Source organism: Haliotis asinina, chromosome 11 (assembly GCF_037392515.1).
Source record: "Haliotis asinina isolate JCU_RB_2024 chromosome 11, JCU_Hal_asi_v2, whole genome shotgun sequence".
Lineage (NCBI taxonomy): Eukaryota > Metazoa > Mollusca > Gastropoda > Lepetellida > Haliotidae > Haliotis > Haliotis asinina.
Window position 1 is genome coordinate 43,505,321 of NC_090290.1, and position 20,550 is coordinate 43,525,870.

Sequence of the window (20,550 nt, forward strand, 5' to 3'; positions counted from 1 at the left end):
TGGGTATTTCAAAAAGTTTTTCAGAAATTCATGCTTACCTTCACCAGCAACCGAAACACAGCGAGAGGTGTTGTCTCCTGTAACCAACGTGACAATGGCACACTTCTTGCTGACTCTGCAGTTTGGCACATTGTCCATTTTCACACCATAGATCGCAATCGTCTGGGTTAAAGAAAATCAAAGGCATTAACATTTAACAGTTTGCTTGAAGCTTTAAAATGCAGTCACCAGCTATTCAAATATGGGCATAATCCAAGGACAGCCTCCTAGCAATTGAAATGACAAATTTATTGTGGATGCTGTGGAAGCATACGCCAAATCATGGGTCAAAAGAGGGAGCGTGTTTGAAGTTGCAAGTGTGCTGTTCATATGTTGAAGTAAGTGCACGATCCAGTCGTTGGTAGAATGCACACACTGAATCCCATTCTGTTGCAGCCAGCTCTGATTGAACTTCTGGCTGGCCAGCATGCTTGGTTTGTATTTGTTTTCGCTGACGGCCAGTTAGAAGTCTGCCAAAATAATTCATCCACATGCTGTATATGTTCAGCCGGAAGTTGACGTTCGTCAACTACCATTTCCCCGATGGACTGTCCATCCGAGACCGTGTCCTCAATTTTATAATTCTCTCATATTTCCAAGTAGTTAATGATATCGACTTGCCTGATAAGCTGAATGGTCGTGGATTAGAACCCCAATGTCATTTGGTCATGACACATTATATTTTATTGACAACTGAAGCATTTCTTGAAACGTCTGTCGGCGCGGAACCGGAAAGCCGAGAACTAGAACACTTTCGACGTATTTACACCACTATCAATCGAAATCGTATTGTGTGTTGTTAGGCTGAATAAGGTTATGCCACCACTGTCTCAAGATGTTCAAGAATATAAAGTATAAATACTGAGATATTCGCAAAACTATAACTGCACTCGTTGATGGTAGCTGCTTCATACTGTACGGGTTGTTGGTTTCTTCTCACACAAAACTGTTTTGGTAGTTGCAGCTATCAAATTTGATTCATTCCCGTTTCCTCTATTGTACTTCACTATTGTACTTCACTATTACATATATTATAACAAAAAGATATACTGCGATAATTTGTTCTGTAGCTGCCTGTCATCGATACTCGTTTTCATTGCTATTACTGCGCAGAAAAAATTGTAACATTATTTAACATTTGTGTAAGCACCATCCACAGAATGTCATCCAGGTTCGCCAAAGGATATTGATATTGACAATATCACCGAAAACATCTCCGTTTTATGAGTGGGATTAAAAATGCAGTTCACCTCGAAGAATCAGACAAAGGTGATTTAAGCCCAGAAGGTTCCAAGCTTAACATTGTTGTGCCATAAAGACCCATTTTGAATAAGGCTGAAAACGCTGAGATGGCCCAGGCTCCTTCGATGAGGTTCTTGCTAAAATTTTAGAATCTGTCAGTGGCACTGCTTTAAAACTATGCGTAGATGAGACTAAAATAAAAGCATGGCGATATAGGTATGTTAGGCCAAAAATAGGCCATCATTGGAGGAAAGGCAAAGTAGACTTTCGGCTTACAGCTGATGTGGAACATCATGAGCGTAATGACACGATCCAGACAACAATGTGCTTAGTTCTACAAAGACAGAATGTGACGACAACTGTTCTGTACGGTAGGAATGTACTGTAATGTTCTGCATACAGTGTAGGTGTATTACAAATACTTTGATGAAATATTCATTTATAAAATCCAATACACTGCTGCGTGCTTAAAATCCAAGGTCCAACCTCCAGTTGATAAATCAGAAGATACCATCTACCCGTACAGTACCTTTTCAACAGTTTACAGGGGCAACTACCATCGACTACCAGAAGTTAAAATCAGTTTGATCTATGTGTTGTGTAAATGATGGGTATTTCAAAAAGTTTTTCAGAAATTCATGCTTACCTTCACCAGCAACCGAAACACAGCGAGAGGTGTTGTCTCCTGTAACCAACGTGACAATGGCACACTTCTTGCTGACTCTGCAGTTTGGCACATTGTCCATTTTCACACCATAGATCGCAATCGTCTGGGTTAAAGAAAATCAAAGGCATTAACATTTAACAGTTTGCTTGAAGCTTTAAAATGCAGTCACCAGCTATTCAAATATGGGCATAATCCAAGGACAGCCTCCTAGCAATTGAAATGACAAATTTATTGTGGATGCTGTGGAAGCATACGCCAAATCATGGGTCAAAAGAGGGAGCGTGTTTGAAGTTGCAAGTGTGCTGTTCATATGTTGAAGTAAGTGCACGATCCAGTCGTTGGTAGAATGCACACACTGAATCCCATTCTGTTGCAGCCAGCTCTGATTGAACTTCTGGCTGGCCAGCATGCTTGGTTTGTATTTGTTTTCGCTGACGGCCAGTTAGAAGTCTGCCAAAATAATTCATCCACATGCTGTATATGTTCAGCCGGAAGTTGACGTTCGTCAACTACCATTTCCCCGATGGACTGTCCATCCGAGACCGTGTCCTCAATTTTATAATTCTCTCATATTTCCAAGTAGTTAATGATATCGACTTGCCTGATAAGCTGAATGGTCGTGGATTAGAACCCCAATGTCATTTGGTCATGACACATTATATTTTATTGACAACTGAAGCATTTCTTGAAACGTCTGTCGGCGCGGAACCGGAAAGCCGAGAACTAGAACACTTTCGACGTATTTACACCACTATCAATCGAAATCGTATTGTGTGTTGTTAGGCTGAATAAGGTTATGCCACCACTGTCTCAAGATGTTCAAGAATATAAAGTATAAATACTGAGATATTCGCAAAACTATAACTGCACTCGTTGATGGTAGCTGCTTCATACTGTACGGGTTGTTGGTTTCTTCTCACACAAAACTGTTTTGGTAGTTGCAGCTATCAAATTTGATTCATTCCCGTTTCCTCTATTGTACTTCACTATTGTACTTCACTATTACATATATTATAACAAAAAGATATACTGCGATAATTTGTTCTGTAGCTGCCTGTCATCGATACTCGTTTTCATTGCTATTACTGCGCAGAAAAAATTGTAACATTATTTAACATTTGTGTAAGCACCATCCACAGAATGTCATCCAGGTTCGCCAAAGGATATTGATATTGACAATATCACCGAAAACATCTCCGTTTTATGAGTGGGATTAAAAATGCAGTTCACCTCGAAGAATCAGACAAAGGTGATTTAAGCCCAGAAGGTTCCAAGCTTAACATTGTTGTGCCATAAAGACCCATTTTGAATAAGGCTGAAAACGCTGAGATGGCCCAGGCTCCTTCGATGAGGTTCTTGCTAAAATTTTAGAATCTGTCAGTGGCACTGCTTTAAAACTATGCGTAGATGAGACTAAAATAAAAGCATGGCGATATAGGTATGTTAGGCCAAAAATAGGCCATCATTGGAGGAAAGGCAAAGTAGACTTTCGGCTTACAGCTGATGTGGAACATCATGAGCGTAATGACACGATCCAGACAACAATGTGCTTAGTTCTACAAAGACAGAATGTGACGACAACTGTTCTGTACGGTAGGAATGTACTGTAATGTTCTGCATACAGTGTAGGTGTATTACAAATACTTTGATGAAATATTCATTTATAAAATCCAATACACTGCTGCGTGCTTAAAATCCAAGGTCCAACCTCCAGTTGATAAATCAGAAGATACCATCTACCCGTACAGTACCTTTTCAACAGTTTACAGGGGCAACTACCATCGACTACCAGAAGTTAAAATCAGTTTGATCTATGTGTTGTGTAAATGATGGGTATTTCAAAAAGTTTTTCAGAAATTCATGCTTACCTTCACCAGCAACCGAAACACAGCGAGAGGTGTTGTCTCCTGTAACCAACGTGACAATGGCACACTTCTTGCTGACTCTGCAGTTTGGCACATTGTCCATTTTCACACCATAGATCGCAATCGTCTGGGTTAAAGAAAATCAAAGGCATTAACATTTAACAGTTTGCTTGAAGCTTTAAAATGCAGTCACCAGCTATTCAAATATGGGCATAATCCAAGGACAGCCTCCTAGCAATTGAAATGACAAATTTATTGTGGATGCTGTGGAAGCATACGCCAAATCATGGGTCAAAAGAGGGAGCGTGTTTGAAGTTGCAAGTGTGCTGTTCATATGTTGAAGTAAGTGCACGATCCAGTCGTTGGTAGAATGCACACACTGAATCCCATTCTGTTGCAGCCAGCTCTGATTGAACTTCTGGCTGGCCAGCATGCTTGGTTTGTATTTGTTTTCGCTGACGGCCAGTTAGAAGTCTGCCAAAATAATTCATCCACATGCTGTATATGTTCAGCCGGAAGTTGACGTTCGTCAACTACCATTTCCCCGATGGACTGTCCATCCGAGACCGTGTCCTCAATTTTATAATTCTCTCATATTTCCAAGTAGTTAATGATATCGACTTGCCTGATAAGCTGAATGGTCGTGGATTAGAACCCCAATGTCATTTGGTCATGACACATTATATTTTATTGACAACTGAAGCATTTCTTGAAACGTCTGTCGGCGCGGAACCGGAAAGCCGAGAACTAGAACACTTTCGACGTATTTACACCACTATCAATCGAAATCGTATTGTGTGTTGTTAGGCTGAATAAGGTTATGCCACCACTGTCTCAAGATGTTCAAGAATATAAAGTATAAATACTGAGATATTCGCAAAACTATAACTGCACTCGTTGATGGTAGCTGCTTCATACTGTACGGGTTGTTGGTTTCTTCTCACACAAAACTGTTTTGGTAGTTGCAGCTATCAAATTTGATTCATTCCCGTTTCCTCTATTGTACTTCACTATTGTACTTCACTATTACATATATTATAACAAAAAGATATACTGCGATAATTTGTTCTGTAGCTGCCTGTCATCGATACTCGTTTTCATTGCTATTACTGCGCAGAAAAAATTGTAACATTATTTAACATTTGTGTAAGCACCATCCACAGAATGTCATCCAGGTTCGCCAAAGGATATTGATATTGACAATATCACCGAAAACATCTCCGTTTTATGAGTGGGATTAAAAATGCAGTTCACCTCGAAGAATCAGACAAAGGTGATTTAAGCCCAGAAGGTTCCAAGCTTAACATTGTTGTGCCATAAAGACCCATTTTGAATAAGGCTGAAAACGCTGAGATGGCCCAGGCTCCTTCGATGAGGTTCTTGCTAAAATTTTAGAATCTGTCAGTGGCACTGCTTTAAAACTATGCGTAGATGAGACTAAAATAAAAGCATGGCGATATAGGTATGTTAGGCCAAAAATAGGCCATCATTGGAGGAAAGGCAAAGTAGACTTTCGGCTTACAGCTGATGTGGAACATCATGAGCGTAATGACACGATCCAGACAACAATGTGCTTAGTTCTACAAAGACAGAATGTGACGACAACTGTTCTGTACGGTAGGAATGTACTGTAATGTTCTGCATACAGTGTAGGTGTATTACAAATACTTTGATGAAATATTCATTTATAAAATCCAATACACTGCTGCGTGCTTAAAATCCAAGGTCCAACCTCCAGTTGATAAATCAGAAGATACCATCTACCCGTACAGTACCTTTTCAACAGTTTACATGGGCAACTACCATCGACTACCAGAAGTTAAAATCAGTTTGATCTATGTGTTGTGTAAATGATGGGTATTTCAAAAAGTTTTTCAGAAATTCATGCTTACCTTCACCAGCAACCGAAACACAGCGAGAGGTGTTGTCTCCTGTAACCAACGTGACAATGGCACACTTCTTGCTGACTCTGCAGTTTGGCACATTGTCCATTTTCACACCATAGATCGCAATCGTCTGGGTTAAAGAAAATCAAAGGCATTAACATTTAACAGTTTGCTTGAAGCTTTAAAATGCAGTCACCAGCTATTCAAATATGGGCATAATCCAAGGACAGCCTCCTAGCAATTGAAATGACAAATTTATTGTGGATGCTGTGGAAGCATACGCCAAATCATGGGTCAAAAGAGGGAGCGTGTTTGAAGTTGCAAGTGTGCTGTTCATATGTTGAAGTAAGTGCACGATCCAGTCGTTGGTAGAATGCACACACTGAATCCCATTCTGTTGCAGCCAGCTCTGATTGAACTTCTGGCTGGCCAGCATGCTTGGTTTGTATTTGTTTTCGCTGACGGCCAGTTAGAAGTCTGCCAAAATAATTCATCCACATGCTGTATATGTTCAGCCGGAAGTTGACGTTCGTCAACTACCATTTCCCCGATGGACTGTCCATCCGAGACCGTGTCCTCAATTTTATAATTCTCTCATATTTCCAAGTAGTTAATGATATCGACTTGCCTGATAAGCTGAATGGTCGTGGATTAGAACCCCAATGTCATTTGGTCATGACACATTATATTTTATTGACAACTGAAGCATTTCTTGAAACGTCTGTCGGCGCGGAACCGGAAAGCCGAGAACTAGAACACTTTCGACGTATTTACACCACTATCAATCGAAATCGTATTGTGTGTTGTTAGGCTGAATAAGGTTATGCCACCACTGTCTCAAGATGTTCAAGAATATAAAGTATAAATACTGAGATATTCGCAAAACTATAACTGCACTCGTTGATGGTAGCTGCTTCATACTGTACGGGTTGTTGGTTTCTTCTCACACAAAACTGTTTTGGTAGTTGCAGCTATCAAATTTGATTCATTCCCGTTTCCTCTATTGTACTTCACTATTGTACTTCACTATTACATATATTATAACAAAAAGATATACTGCGATAATTTGTTCTGTAGCTGCCTGTCATCGATACTCGTTTTCATTGCTATTACTGCGCAGAAAAAATTGTAACATTATTTAACATTTGTGTAAGCACCATCCACAGAATGTCATCCAGGTTCGCCAAAGGATATTGATATTGACAATATCACCGAAAACATCTCCGTTTTATGAGTGGGATTAAAAATGCAGTTCACCTCGAAGAATCAGACAAAGGTGATTTAAGCCCAGAAGGTTCCAAGCTTAACATTGTTGTGCCATAAAGACCCATTTTGAATAAGGTTGAAAACGCTGAGATGGCCCAGGCTCCTTCGATGAGGTTCTTGCTAAAATTTTAGAATCTGTCAGTGGCACTGCTTTAAAACTATGCGTAGATGAGACTAAAATAAAAGCATGGCGATATAGGTATGTTAGGCCAAAAATAGGCCATCATTGGAGGAAAGGCAAAGTAGACTTTCGGCTTACAGCTGATGTGGAACATCATGAGCGTAATGACACGATCCAGACAACAATGTGCTTAGTTCTACAAAGACAGAATGTGACGACAACTGTTCTGTACGGTAGGAATGTACTGTAATGTTCTGCATACAGTGTAGGTGTATTACAAATACTTTGATGAAATATTCATTTATAAAATCCAATACACTGCTGCGTGCTTAAAATCCAAGGTCCAACCTCCAGTTGATAAATCAGAAGATACCATCTACCCGTACAGTACCTTTTCAACAGTTTACATGGGCAACTACCATCGACTACCAGAAGTTAAAATCAGTTTGATCTATGTGTTGTGTAAATGATGGGTATTTCAAAAAGTTTTTCAGAAATTCATGCTTACCTTCACCAGCAACCGAAACACAGCGAGAGGTGTTGTCTCCTGTAACCAACGTGACAATGGCACACTTCTTGCTGACTCTGCAGTTTGGCACATTGTCCATTTTCACACCATAGATCGCAATCGTCTGGGTTAAAGAAAATCAAAGGCATTAACATTTAACAGTTTGCTTGAAGCTTTAAAATGCAGTCACCAGCTATTCAAATATGGGCATAATCCAAGGACAGCCTCCTAGCAATTGAAATGACAAATTTATTGTGGATGCTGTGGAAGCATACGCCAAATCATGGGTCAAAAGAGGGAGCGTGTTTGAAGTTGCAAGTGTGCTGTTCATATGTTGAAGTAAGTGCACGATCCAGTCGTTGGTAGAATGCACACACTGAATCCCATTCTGTTGCAGCCAGCTCTGATTGAACTTCTGGCTGGCCAGCATGCTTGGTTTGTATTTGTTTTCGCTGACGGCCAGTTAGAAGTCTGCCAAAATAATTCATCCACATGCTGTATATGTTCAGCCGGAAGTTGACGTTCGTCAACTACCATTTCCCCGATGGACTGTCCATCCGAGACCGTGTCCTCAATTTTATAATTCTCTCATATTTCCAAGTAGTTAATGATATCGACTTGCCTGATAAGCTGAATGGTCGTGGATTAGAACCCCAATGTCATTTGGTCATGACACATTATATTTTATTGACAACTGAAGCATTTCTTGAAACGTCTGTCGGCGCGGAACCGGAAAGCCGAGAACTAGAACACTTTCGACGTATTTACACCACTATCAATCGAAATCGTATTGTGTGTTGTTAGGCTGAATAAGGTTATGCCACCACTGTCTCAAGATGTTCAAGAATATAAAGTATAAATACTGAGATATTCGCAAAACTATAACTGCACTCGTTGATGGTAGCTGCTTCATACTGTACGGGTTGTTGGTTTCTTCTCACACAAAACTGTTTTGGTAGTTGCAGCTATCAAATTTGATTCATTCCCGTTTCCTCTATTGTACTTCACTATTGTACTTCACTATTACATATATTATAACAAAAAGATATACTGCGATAATTTGTTCTGTAGCTGCCTGTCATCGATACTCGTTTTCATTGCTATTACTGCGCAGAAAAAATTGTAACATTATTTAACATTTGTGTAAGCACCATCCACAGAATGTCATCCAGGTTCGCCAAAGGATATTGATATTGACAATATCACCGAAAACATCTCCGTTTTATGAGTGGGATTAAAAATGCAGTTCACCTCGAAGAATCAGACAAAGGTGATTTAAGCCCAGAAGGTTCCAAGCTTAACATTGTTGTGCCATAAAGACCCATTTTGAATAAGGTTGAAAACGCTCAGATGGCCCAGGCTCCTTCGATGAGGTTCTTGCTAAAATTTTAGAATCTGTCAGTGGCACTGCTTTAAAACTATGCGTAGATGAGACTAAAATAAAAGCATGGCGATATAGGTATGTTAGGCCAAAAATAGGCCATCATTGGAGGAAAGGCAAAGTAGACTTTCGGCTTACAGCTGATGTGGAACATCATGAGCGTAATGACACGATCCAGACAACAATGTGCTTAGTTCTACAAAGACAGAATGTGACGACAACTGTTCTGTACGGTAGGAATGTACTGTAATGTTCTGCATACAGTGTAGGTGTATTACAAATACTTTGATGAAATATTCATTTATAAAATCCAATACACTGCTGCGTGCTTAAAATCCAAGGTCCAACCTCCAGTTGATAAATCAGAAGATACCATCTACCCGTACAGTACCTTTTCAACAGTTTACATGGGCAACTACCATCGACTACCAGAAGTTAAAATCAGTTTGATCTATGTGTTGTGTAAATGATGGGTATTTCAAAAAGTTTTTCAGAAATTCATGCTTACCTTCACCAGCAACCGAAACACAGCGAGAGGTGTTGTCTCCTGTAACCAACGTGACAATGGCACACTTCTTGCTGACTCTGCAGTTTGGCACATTGTCCATTTTCACACCATAGATCGCAATCGTCTGGGTTAAAGAAAATCAAAGGCATTAACATTTAACAGTTTGCTTGAAGCTTTAAAATGCAGTCACCAGCTATTCAAATATGGGCATAATCCAAGGACAGCCTCCTAGCAATTGAAATGACAAATTTATTGTGGATGCTGTGGAAGCATACGCCAAATCATGGGTCAAAAGAGGGAGCGTGTTTGAAGTTGCAAGTGTGCTGTTCATATGTTGAAGTAAGTGCACGATCCAGTCGTTGGTAGAATGCACACACTGAATCCCATTCTGTTGCAGCCAGCTCTGATTGAACTTCTGGCTGGCCAGCATGCTTGGTTTGTATTTGTTTTCGCTGACGGCCAGTTAGAAGTCTGCCAAAATAATTCATCCACATGCTGTATATGTTCAGCCGGAAGTTGACGTTCGTCAACTACCATTTCCCCGATGGACTGTCCATCCGAGACCGTGTCCTCAATTTTATAATTCTCTCATATTTCCAAGTAGTTAATGATATCGACTTGCCTGATAAGCTGAATGGTCGTGGATTAGAACCCCAATGTCATTTGGTCATGACACATTATATTTTATTGACAACTGAAGCATTTCTTGAAACGTCTGTCGGCGCGGAACCGGAAAGCCGAGAACTAGAACACTTTCGACGTATTTACACCACTATCAATCGAAATCGTATTGTGTGTTGTTAGGCTGAATAAGGTTATGCCACCACTGTCTCAAGATGTTCAAGAATATAAAGTATAAATACTGAGATATTCGCAAAACTATAACTGCACTCGTTGATGGTAGCTGCTTCATACTGTACGGGTTGTTGGTTTCTTCTCACACAAAACTGTTTTGGTAGTTGCAGCTATCAAATTTGATTCATTCCCGTTTCCTCTATTGTACTTCACTATTGTACTTCACTATTACATATATTATAACAAAAAGATATACTGCGATAATTTGTTCTGTAGCTGCCTGTCATCGATACTCGTTTTCATTGCTATTACTGCGCAGAAAAAATTGTAACATTATTTAACATTTGTGTAAGCACCATCCACAGAATGTCATCCAGGTTCGCCAAAGGATATTGATATTGACAATATCACCGAAAACATCTCCGTTTTATGAGTGGGATTAAAAATGCAGTTCACCTCGAAGAATCAGACAAAGGTGATTTAAGCCCAGAAGGTTCCAAGCTTAACATTGTTGTGCCATAAAGACCCATTTTGAATAAGGTTGAAAACGCTGAGATGGCCCAGGCTCCTTCGATGAGGTTCTTGCTAAAATTTTAGAATCTGTCAGTGGCACTGCTTTAAAACTATGCGTAGATGAGACTAAAATAAAAGCATGGCGATATAGGTATGTTAGGCCAAAAATAGGCCATCATTGGAGGAAAGGCAAAGTAGACTTTCGGCTTACAGCTGATGTGGAACATCATGAGCGTAATGACACGATCCAGACAACAATGTGCTTAGTTCTACAAAGACAGAATGTGACGACAACTGTTCTGTACGGTAGGAATGTACTGTAATGTTCTGCATACAGTGTAGGTGTATTACAAATACTTTGATGAAATATTCATTTATAAAATCCAATACACTGCTGCGTGCTTAAAATCCAAGGTCCAACCTCCAGTTGATAAATCAGAAGATACCATCTACCCGTACAGTACCTTTTCAACAGTTTACATGGGCAACTACCATCGACTACCAGAAGTTAAAATCAGTTTGATCTATGTGTTGTGTAAATGATGGGTATTTCAAAAAGTTTTTCAGAAATTCATGCTTACCTTCACCAGCAACCGAAACACAGCGAGAGGTGTTGTCTCCTGTAACCAACGTGACAATTGCACACTTCTTGCTGACTCTGCAGTTTGGCACATTGTCCATTTTCACACCATAGATCGCAATCGTCTGGGTTAAAGAAAATCAAAGGCATTAACATTTAACAGTTTGCTTGAAGCTTTAAAATGCAGTCACCAGCTATTCAAATATGGGCATAATCCAAGGACAGCCTCCTAGCAATTGAAATGACAAATTTATTGTGGATGCTGTGGAAGCATACGCCAAATCATGGGTCAAAAGAGGGAGCGTGTTTGAAGTTGCAAGTGTGCTGTTCATATGTTGAAGTAAGTGCACGATCCAGTCGTTGGTAGAATGCACACACTGAATCCCATTCTGTTGCAGCCAGCTCTGATTGAACTTCTGGCTGGCCAGCATGCTTGGTTTGTATTTGTTTTCACTGACGGCCAGTTAGAAGTCTGCCAAAATAATTCATCCACATGCTGTATATGTTCAGCCGGAAGTTGACGTTCGTCAACTACCATTTCCCCGATGGACTGTCCATCCGAGACCGTGTCCTCAATTTTATAATTCTCTCATATTTCCAAGTAGTTAATGATATCGACTTGCCTGATAAGCTGAATGGTCGTGGATTAGAACCCCAATGTCATTTGGTCATGACACATTATATTTTATTGACAACTGAAGCATTTCTTGAAACGTCTGTCGGCGCGGAACCGGAAAGCCGAGAACTAGAACACTTTCGACGTATTTACACCACTATCAATCGAAATCGTATTGTGTGTTGTTAGGCTGAATAAGGTTATGCCACCACTGTCTCAAGATGTTCAAGAATATAAAGTATAAATACTGAGATATTCGCAAAACTATAACTGCACTCGTTGATGGTAGCTGCTTCATACTGTACGGGTTGTTGGTTTCTTCTCACACAAAACTGTTTTGGTAGTTGCAGCTATCAAATTTGATTCATTCCCGTTTCCTCTATTGTACTTCACTATTGTACTTCACTATTACATATATTATAACAAAAAGATATACTGCGATAATTTGTTCTGTAGCTGCCTGCCATCGATACTCGTTTTCATTGCTATTACTGCGCAGAAAAAATTGTAACATTATTTAACATTTGTGTAAGCACCATCCACAGAATGTCATCCAGGTTCGCCAAAGGATATTGATATTGACAATATCACCGAAAACATCTCCGTTTTATGAGTGGGATTAAAAATGCAGTTCACCTCGAAGAATCAGACAAAGGTGATTTAAGCCCAGAAGGTTCCAAGCTTAACATTGTTGTGCCATAAAGACCCATTTTGAATAAGGTTGAAAACACTCAGATGGCCCAGGCTCCTTCGATGAGGTTCTTGCTAAAATTTTAGAATCTGTCAGTGGCACTGCTTTAAAACTATGCGTAGATGAGACTAAAATAAAAGCATGGCGATATAGGTATGTTAGGCCAAAAATAGGCCATCATTGGAGGAAAGGCAAAGTAGACTTTCGGCTTACAGCTGATGTGGAACATCATGAGCGTAATGACACGATCCAGACAACAATGTGCTTAGTTCTACAAAGACAGAATGTGACGACAACTGTTCTGTACGGTAGGAATGTACTGTAATGTTCTGCATACAGTGTAGGTGTATTACAAATACTTTGATGAAATATTCATTTATAAAATCCAATACACTGCTGCGTGCTTAAAATCCAAGGTCCAACCTCCAGTTGATAAATCAGAAGATACCATCTACCCGTACAGTACCTTTTCAACAGTTTACATGGGCAACTACCATCGACTACCAGAAGTTAAAATCAGTTTGATCTATGTGTTGTGTAAATGATGGGTATTTCAAAAAGTTTTTCAGAAATTCATGCTTACCTTCACCAGCAACCGAAACACAGCGAGAGGTGTTGTCTCCTGTAACCAACGTGACAATGGCACACTTCTTGCTGACTCTGCAGTTTGGCACATTGTCCATTTTCACACCATAGATCGCAATCGTCTGGGTTAAAGAAAATCAAAGGCATTAACATTTAACAGTTTGCTTGAAGCTTTAAAATGCAGTCACCAGCTATTCAAATATGGGCATAATCCAAGGACAGCCTCCTAGCAATTGAAATGACAAATTTATTGTGGATGCTGTGGAAGCATACGCCAAATCATGGGTCAAAAGAGGGAGCGTGTTTGAAGTTGCAAGTGTGCTGTTCATATGTTGAAGTAAGTGCACGATCCAGTCGTTGGTAGAATGCACACACTGAATCCCATTCTGTTGCAGCCAGCTCTGATTGAGCTTCTGGCTGGCCAGCATGCTTGGTTTGTATTTGTTTTCACTGACGGCCAGTTAGAAGTCTGCCAAAATAATTCATCCACATGCTGTATATGTTCAGCCGGAAGTTGACGTTCGTCAACTACCATTTCCCCGATGGACTGTCCATCCGAGACCGTGTCCTCAATTTTATAATTCTCTCATATTTCCAAGTAGTTAATGATATCGACTTGCCTGATAAGCTGAATGGTCGTGGATTAGAACCCCAATGTCATTTGGTCATGACACATTATATTTTATTGACAACTGAAGCATTTCTTGAAACGTCTGTCGGCGCGGAACCGGAAAGCCGAGAACTAGAACACTTTCGACGTATTTACACCACTATCAATCGAAATCGTATTGTGTGTTGTTAGGCTGAATAAGGTTATGCCACCACTGTCTCAAGATGTTCAAGAATATAAAGTATAAATACTGAGATATTCGCAAAACTATAACTGCACTCGTTGATGGTAGCTGCTTCATACTGTACGGGTTGTTGGTTTCTTCTCACACAAAACTGTTTTGGTAGTTGCAGCTATCAAATTTGATTCATTCCCGTTTCCTCTATTGTACTTCACTATTGTACTTCACTATTACATATATTATAACAAAAAGATATACTGCGATAATTTGTTCTGTAGCTGCCTGTCATCGATACTCGTTTTCATTGCTATTACTGCGCAGAAAAAATTGTAACATTATTTAACATTTGTGTAAGCACCATCCACAGAATGTCATCCAGGTTCGCCAAAGGATATTGATATTGACAATATCACCGAAAACATCTCCGTTTTATGAGTGGGATTAAAAATGCAGTTCACCTCGAAGAATCAGACAAAGGTGATTTAAGCCCAGAAGGTTCCAAGCTTAACATTGTTGTGCCATAAAGACCCATTTTGAATAAGGTTGAAAACGCTCAGATGGCCCAGGCTCCTTCGATGAGGTTCTTGCTAAAATTTTAGAATCTGTCAGTGGCACTGCTTTAAAACTATGCGTAGATGAGACTAAAATAAAAGCATGGCGATATAGGTATGTTAGGCCAAAAATAGGCCATCATTGGAGGAAAGGCAAAGTAGACTTTCGGCTTACAGCTGATGTGGAACATCATGAGCGTAATGACACGATCCAGACAACAATGTGCTTAGTTCTACAAAGACAGAATGTGACGACAACTGTTCTGTACGGTAGGAATGTACTGTAATGTTCTGCATACAGTGTAGGTGTATTACAAATACTTTGATGAAATATTCATTTATAAAATCCAATACACTGCTGCGTGCTTAAAATCCAAGGTCCAACCTCCAGTTGATAAATCAGAAGATACCATCTACCCGTACAGTACCTTTTCAACAGTTTACATGGGCAACTACCATCGACTACCAGAAGTTAAAATCAGTTTGATCTATGTGTTGTGTAAATGATGGGTATTTCAAAAAGTTTTTCAGAAATTCATGCTTACCTTCACCAGCAACCGAAACACAGCGAGAGGTGTTGTCTCCTGTAACCAACGTGACAATGGCACACTTCTTGCTGACTCTGCAGTTTGGCACATTGTCCATTTTCACACCATAGATCGCAATCGTCTGGGTTAAAGAAAATCAAAGGCATTAACATTTAACAGTTTGCTTGAAGCTTTAAAATGCAGTCACCAGCTATTCAAATATGGGCATAATCCAAGGACAGCCTCCTAGCAATTGAAATGACAAATTTATTGTGGATGCTGTGGAAGCATACGCCAAATCATGGGTCAAAAGAGGGAGCGTGTTTGAAGTTGCAAGTGTGCTGTTCATATGTTGAAGTAAGTGCACGATCCAGTCGTTGGTAGAATGCACACACTGAATCCCATTCTGTTGCAGCCAGCTCTGATTGAACTTCTGGCTGGCCAGCATGCTTGGTTTGTATTTGTTTTCACTGACGGCCAGTTAGAAGTCTGCCAAAATAATTCATCCACATGCTGTATATGTTCAGCCGGAAGTTGACGTTCGTCAACTACCATTTCCCCGATGGACTGTCCATCCGAGACCGTGTCCTCAATTTTATAATTCTCTCATATTTCCAAGTAGTTAATGATATCGACTTGCCTGATAAGCTGAATGGTCGTGGATTAGAACCCCAATGTCATTTGGTCATGACACATTATATTTTATTGACAACTGAAGCATTTCTTGAAACGTCTGTCGGCGCGGAACCGGAAAGCCGAGAACTAGAACACTTTCGACGTATTTACACCACTATCAATCGAAATCGTATTGTGTGTTGTTAGGCTGAATAAGGTTATGCCACCACTGTCTCAAGATGTTCAAGAATATAAAGTATAAATACTGAGATATTCGCAAAACTATAACTGCACTCGTTGATGGTAGCTGCTTCATACTGTACGGGTTGTTGGTTTCTTCTCACACAAAACTGTTTTGGTAGTTGCAGCTATCAAATTTGATTCATTCCCGTTTCCTCTATTGTACTTCACTATTGTACTTCACTATTACATATATTATAACAAAAAGATATACTGCGATAATTTGTTCTGTAGCTGCCTGCCATCGATACTCGTTTTCATTGCTATTACTGCGCAGAAAAAATTGTAACATTATTTAACATTTGTGTAAGCACCATCCACAGAATGTCATCCAGGTTCGCCAAAGGATATTGATATTGACAATATCACCGAAAACATCTCCGTTTTATGAGTGGGATTAAAAATGCAGTTCACCTCGAAGAATCAGACAAAGGTGATTTAAGCCCAGAAGGTTCCAAGCTTAACATTGTTGTGCCATAAAGACCCATTTTGAATAAGGTTGAAAACACTCAGATGGCCCAGGCTCCTTCGATGAGGTTCTTGCTAAAATTTTAGAATCTGTCAGTGGCACTGCTTTAAAACTATGCGTAGATGAGACTAAAATAAAAGCATGGCGATATAGGTATGTTAGGCCAAAAATAGGCCATCATTGGAGGAAAGGCAAAGTAGACTTTCGGCTTACAGCTGATGTGGAACATCATGAGCGTAATGACACGATCCAGACAACAATGTGCTTAGTTCTACAAAGACAGAATGTGACGACAACTGTTCTGTACGGTAGGAATGTACTGTAATGTTCTGCATACAGTGTAGGTGTATTACAAATACTTTGATGAAATATTCATTTATAAAATCCAATACACTGCTGCGTGCTTAAAATCCAAGGTCCAACCTCCAGTTGATAAATCAGAAGATACCATCTACCCGTACAGTACCTTTTCAACAGTTTACATGGGCAACTACCATCGACTACCAGAAGTTAAAATCAGTTTGATCTATGTGTTGTGTAAATGATGGGTATTTCAAAAAGTTTTTCAGAAATTCATGCTTACCTTCACCAGCAACCGAAACACAGCGAGAGGTGTTGTCTCCTGTAACCAACGTGACAATGGCACACTTCTTGCTGACTCTGCAGTTTGGCACATTGTCCATTTTCACACCATAGATCGCAATCGTCTGGGTTAAAGAAAATCAAAGGCATTAACATTTAACAGTTTGCTTGAAGCTTTAAAATGCAGTCACCAGCTATTCAAATATGGGCATAATCCAAGGACAGCCTCCTAGCAATTGAAATGACAAATTTATTGTGGATGCTGTGGAAGCATACGCCAAATCATGGGTCAAAAGAGGGAGCGTGTTTGAAGTTGCAAGTGTGCTGTTCATATGTTGAAGTAAGTGCACGATCCAGTCGTTGGTAGAATGCACACACTGAATCCCATTCTGTTGCAGCCAGCTCTGATTGAACTTCTGGCTGGCCAGCATGCTTGGTTTGTATTTGTTTTCACTGACGGCCAGTTAGAAGTCTGCCAAAATAATTCATCCACATGCTGTATATGTTCAGCCGGAAGTTGACGTTCGTCAACTACCATTTCCCCGATGGACTGTCCATCCGAGACCGTGTCCTCAATTTTATAATTCTCTCATATTTCCAAGTAGTTAATGATATCGACTTGCCTGATAAGCTGAATGGTCGTGGATTAGAACCCCAATGTCATTTGGTCATGACACATTATATTTTATTGACAACTGAAGCATTTCTTGAAACGTCTGTCGGCGCGGAACCGGAAAGCCGAGAACTAGAACACTTTCGACGTATTTACACCACTATCAATCGAAATCGTATTGTGTGTTGTTAGGCTGAATAAGGTTATGCCACCACTGTCTCAAGATGTTCAAGAATATAAAGTATAAATACTGAGATATTCGCAAAACTATAACTGCACTCGTTGATGGTAGCTGCTTCATACTGTACGGGTTGTTGGTTTCTTCTCACACAAAACTGTTTTGGTAGTTGCAGCTATCAAATTTGATTCATTCCCGTTTCCTCTATTGTACTTCACTATTGTACTTCACTATTACATATATTATAACAAAAAGATATACTGCGATAATTTGTTCTGTAGCTGCCTGCCATCGATACTCGTTTTCATTGCTATTACTGCGCAGAAAAAATTGTAACATTATTTAACATTTGTGTAAGCACCATCCACAGAATGTCATCCAGGTTCGCCAAAGGATATTGATATTGACAATATCACCGAAAACATCTCCGTTTTATGAGTGGGATTAAAAATGCAGTTCACCTCGAAGAATCAGACAAAGGTGATTTAAGCCCAGAAGGTTCCAAGCTTAACATTGTTGTGCCATAAAGACCCATTTTGAATAAGGTTGAAAACACTCAGATGGCCCAGGCTCCTTCGATGAGGTTCTTGCTAAAATTTTAGAATCTGTCAGTGGCACTGCTTTAAAACTATGCGTAGATGAGACTAAAATAAAAGCATGGCGATATAGGTATGTTAGGCCAAAAATAGGCCATCATTGGAGGAAAGGCAAAGTAGACTTTCGGCTTACAGCTGATGTGGAACATCATGAGCGTAATGACACGATCCAGACAACAATGTGCTTAGTTCTACAAAGATAGAATGTGACGACAACTGTTCTGTACGGTAGGAATGTACTGTAATGTTCTGCATACAGTGTAGGTGTATTACAAATACTTTGATGAAATATTCATTTATAAAATCCAATACACTGCTGCGTGCTTAAAATCCAAGGTCCAACCTCCAGTTGATAAATCAGAAGATACCATCTACCCGTACAGTACCTTTTCAACAGTTTACATGGGCAACTACCATCGACTACCAGAAGTTAAAATCAGTTTGATCTATGTGTTGTGTAAATGATGGGTATTTCAAAAAGTTTTTCAGAAATTCATGCTTACCTTCACCAGCAACCGAAACACAGCGAGAGGTGTTGTCTCCTGTAACCAACGTGACAATGGCACACTTCTTGCTGACTCTGCAGTTTGGCACATTGTCCATTTTCACACCATAGATCGCAATCGTCTGGGTTAAAGAAAATCAAAGGCATTAACATTTAACAGTTTGCTTGAAGCTTTAAAATGCAGTCACCAGCTATTCAAATATGGGCATAATCCAAGGACAGCCTCCTAGCAATTGAAATGACAAATTTATTGTGGATGCTGTGGAAGCATACGCCAAATCATGGGTCAAAAGAGGGAGCGTGTTTGAAGTTGCAAGTGTGCTGTTCATATGTTGAAGTAAGTGCACGATCCAGTCGTTGGTAGAATGCACACACTGAATCCCATTCTGTTGCAGCCAGCTCTGATTGAACTTCTGGCTGGCCAGCATGCTTGGTTTGTATTTGTTTTCACTGACGGCCAGTTAGAAGTCTGCCAAAATAATTCATCCACATGCTGTATATGTTCAGCCGGAAGTTGACGTTCGTCAACTACCATTTCTCCGATGGACTGTCCATCCGAGACCGTGTCCTCAATTTTATAATTCTCTCATATTTCCAAGTAGTTAATGATATCGACTTGCCTGATAAGCTGAATGGTCGTGGATTAGAACCCCAATGTCATTTGGTCATGACACATTATATTTTATTGACAACTGAAGCATTTCTTGAAACGTCTGTCGGCGCGGAACCGGAAAGCCGAGAACTAGAACACTTTCGACGTATTTACACCACTATCAATCGAAATCGTATTGTGTGTTGTTAGGCTGAATAAGGTTATGCCACCACTGTCTCAAGATGTTCAAGAATATAAAGTATAAATACTGAGATATTCGCAAAACTATAACTGCACTCGTTGATGGTAGCTGCTTCATACTGTACGGGTTGTTGGTTTCTTCTCACACAAAACTGTTTTGGTAGTTGCAGCTATCAAATTTGATTCATTCCCGTTTCCTCTATTGTACTTCACTATTGTACTTCACTATTACATATATTATAACAAAAAGATATACTGCGATAATTTGTTCTGTAGCTGCCTGCCATCGATACTCGTTTTCATTGCTATTACTGCGCAGAAAAAATTGTAACATTATTTAACATTTGTGTAAGCACCATCCACAGAATGTCATCCAGGTTCGCCAAAGGATATTGATATTGACAATATCACCGAAAACATCTCCGTTTTATGAGTGGGATTAAAAATGCAGTTCACCTCGAAGAATCAGACAAAGGTGATTTAAGCCCAGAAGGTTCCAAGCTTAACATTGTTGTGCCATAAAGACCCATTTTGAATAAGGTTGAAAACACTCAGATGGCCCAGGCTCCTTCGATGAGGTTCTTGCTAAAATTTTAGAATCTGTCAGTGGCACTGCTTTAAAACTATGCGTAGATGAGACTAAAATAAAAGCATGGCGATATAGGTATGTTAGGCCAAAAATAGGCCATCATTGGAGGAAAGGCAAAGTAGACTTTCGGCTTACAGCTGATGTGGAACATCATGAGCGTAATGACACGATCCAGACAACAATGTGCTTAGTTCTACAAAGACAGAATGTGACGACAACTGTTCTGTACGGTAGGAAT